Genomic DNA, 4044 nt, shown 5'->3' on the forward strand with positions numbered 1-4044 from the left:
TAGAGAAGGTAAAGGAGAAGATGAAATTTAGCAATTATGCCTAGATTTTTAAATTTGTAAATAAAGTTATTTATTCACTTCACCAGGACTCAAGGGTTTGCTGAATCTTGAAATTGGATCACTACATTTTGGAAACCGTGTTTGGTCCTAGGTTTAAGCCATATGTAATGTCTTTCTTTCCAACATTATTGATGAGGATGATGATGAGAGTGATAACATTGTCAAAATACAAGATGTTGACCACAGTTAGGAAAATGCCCATTAGTAAATTGTTAAAATCCCTATCTAGTCTCCAGTTCAGCAACCAACAACCAATATGTTCTCTTTTGTGGGGCTCAAACAAATCAAGCACTTCAGCCACAAAACTGGCATTCCCTGTCGCTGAAGCACTTGTTTTGTTATACTATGCAAGTCCTTTTTAACATATGGGTGGGAGGGTGCTTGGGCCCAAGGACAATTCCATTGTGCTCTATTTTACATTGTTGCTTTGCTTTATCATCTTGTGTTAAATGCTATGCTGTCAACAGCTAAGCATTCATTTGGTCGATTTTCAGAAATCAAAAATATTAGGTCGACAATTAAGGGGTCTACAGTATTAATAGGTTGACAATTCAAATGTCAACAGTATTATTGGGTTAGGGATACTATTGTCAACCTAATAATGCTGTCGACATTTGAACTTTCTACCTAATAATACTGTCAAAATCATTATTGTCGACTTTCCAACCCTGACTTTATTGGGGTGTCTACCATATAAATGTCAATCATGTAACTGTTAAACATATGTATCACACCCAGGTGGGAGGGCCCAAGGACAATGCCCTCTTGCACTATTTTACAAATTAGTGGCGCTATATATATAAATGATGATGATGATGATTATAACCTTGATCTATCATCTAGTGTAAAATGTCTACTGATGCACAGTAGTGATGTCACTTTCCATCTAATTACTGCCATTGCTATCCTACTTGGTCTATCTTCGTTTCTAAAATGACAAATTAATTGATCTAGACATCTGGGATGAGGATGATAATGAGGCTAATGGCATTGTCACCAGTGAGATAGATGGCCACTGTTAGCCAAATGCCCATTAGTACATTTTTTAAATTCCTATTTATTCTCCAGTTCAACAAATGGATTATTTTACCTATTTTTCCACAAAATTTATAATTAAATCCAAAACAAAATTCAGAACACATGAGAATTGTTGGGAAAAAGCAAAACCAAAACAAGAAAATAGTTTTAGAACCAAAGCTAAAGCCAAAACAAAAATATGCTTTTAGAACCAAAACCAAAATACAATGGTCTGCTCAGATCTCTAAAATTAATACTGAAAGGCATAAAGAAGCAAGTATGAGATAATGGAAATAGTTTATTTTATATGATTTTTTTCAAGCAAACTGATTTACATTATGGAGACATGTAATCACAAAATTAAAGGTATTCTTAGTAAACAAGCATAGTTTAAGAGAATATATGCAAGCAATAGCATTCAGTGATGAAGGTCACCCAGAAATACATAAAAATGTGAGCAAGTGTTTATGGAGAAAGGAACTATGCTGGTGCTAGTTGTTTTTCTACCATATTTATGTTGATGTGATCCATATGCTGCTTTTATTCGACTAGGTGAAAAGAGTTGAAGAGATGCACCATTACCACACAATTGCATATTTTTGACCAAAAGATTATTAAGCCTGCTACCACGTCAAGGTAGACTCTTGCAGCAGGGCCCTAACCTATCCTACCTAACATTATTATTTACCTTCTAAGAGTCTATTTCTTTTTTATTTAATCTTTGCTAAATTTTATCACAGTTTTTACTAAAACGTTATTATATCTGACATTGTTTTAAACTGTTAGGTGCCTATTAGTTTTTTGCCTTTTTAAACTGTTAGTTTTTTGCCTTGGAAAAAGCAGACTTAAGCAAAACGCGCGTCGGAGTCCTCTCTGTCTGGCATTACTTTAATCACATTCAACTGGCAGCTAATCCTATTATGTTAATAATACTCTGATAAATCCACATTTTGTTCGGAATTATTATCTTGGCAGATAGCAAGACACTCCCTATACTGTATGTGGGCAATTGCCTGATTACAAAAAGCACTGGAAGAAATAGACAGTGCCTTTGATTAACGTGTAACTAACTTGGCTATACTTATCATGGAATTAGCTTAGTTAATGCAGAAGGTTTTTGGTCTGCTCCAATGAAACAGCATAACTTAAATGCTGCAAATATACCCCATAACCAGATATATATGGGTTAAGGAGATTATGTTGTGTTAGATCTACATTTCTGTCTATATCATAAGTCCACACATTAATAGAGAAGATTTTTCTGTGCAGATAGCATTTGATTTTAATTTGTTTTAAAATTTCGCTTATTTTAAAATTTCTCTAATAAAAGCTATATTTTATGTTAGATTAATGCAACAAAAATAATAGAAGCTGGTGTGCACTTGTAAATTAACTTCTTCCTTCTTCTACATTCCTGTAATAAGTTTAAGTACTCTCACATCTTCCTAATTAGCCCACATATTCCCATAGTGCCCTATGCAATACAATATTTTATCTTCAAGTAGCCTGATTGATCTTCTTATTGGCTGCTTTAATACTCTAATATATTTTATTCTGTTTAGCTCAATCTACTTACATTGTCTTTTTTTGATGTATCCTAACATATACTAACATTACAGCTACGTATAACTTTGTTTCTATCAATTTATTAAAGATATGAATATAGTTTACTTCAGTTGCTGCTTGCTATTTTAATCATCTTTTTTCTACTTTACTGCATGCCATATTTTAATATAATATATTTTCTATCCTATATAATGGCTTTACATTGTTCATATAATATATGATCTTATTATATTTGAGTATTTGTGAAATAAGAGTCATTTAGTTTAATCGTTTGGCCAAAAATAGATCTGAAAAATCTAGAAAAGTCCCTGCAATCACCGCTGGGCATTGTGTATGACTATTTCATTTTAACACACTTCTCTCAGTCTCTCTAGGATGTATTTACTCTTATAATGTTGTATCTGTGTCTACATGTTTAGCTTTATACACTATTTCTAAGAATAGTTTTCTGATTAATTAATTTTGGTTATTTTTGATTGGTATTGCTGAAATATTTTGTTATGTTTTTCTAATAAGGTGTTACTCTAGAGTAAGCAAAAGGGAAATTGAAGGGCTGAGGCGGGTTACAGAGATGACACGGATTTCTGGCATATCTCCTTATCGCTTCGCCATGATGGTCTTTACGTTTTCTTTGCCAAGCCCAGTGGTCTTCGGCTCTCATCACCTAATAAGAAACAAACCAAAGAAAACTGTGATTCATTTGGCTCACAGTCTGCTAGTCGGACATCCATGCTCTAGAATAGAGGTGCATATCTTATGGGGTTCAAAATCTGTTTTCAAGGACTGTCAGATATGCAAAACATTCTATTGGGAATCACATTTTTGTTGACCACCATTGTTCTGGAATACAATGCTTTTACTTCATATTGACAATAGAAAAATGTTGAAAAAAGCTTTCCATGCACAATGAGGAAAGTGTTCCTATTTTAATTTAATATGCCTGAAAAAATGTTTTACCTTTTTCCAAGTGACAATATGCACAGCCCTATGAGTCAATGCTTTACCCTTTAGATATTCAGAATATGATACTAGGAAATACTAATAGACACCCCAACCTACAGAGGGACAATATCAGTTTAGTTGTAGTTTACTGTTTTCACTTGCAGAGAATCCCCTAGAAAGATGAGTATTCCACTTCTCTTCATGCTCATATGTAGCTGTTTTTACCTCAAATATTCATAATTTATTATTTACCACTCAAAGGCACATCAGTAATTATTTACCACTCAATGCCCATCGGTAGCTATTTAACTGTCAGCTGTTAATGTTCATCAGTAAATATACAGTACAGTATCATCACATTACTGCTACCTCCTGGTTCTCTACTACAGCCGCCTCAATCTCTGCTGTGTCCCAGTCTTTTCTTAGAAACACTTCCTGCACAGCTTTATGTATCACATA

This window comes from Mixophyes fleayi, chromosome 2, assembly GCF_038048845.1.
Source record: "Mixophyes fleayi isolate aMixFle1 chromosome 2, aMixFle1.hap1, whole genome shotgun sequence".
Lineage (NCBI taxonomy): Eukaryota > Metazoa > Chordata > Amphibia > Anura > Limnodynastidae > Mixophyes > Mixophyes fleayi.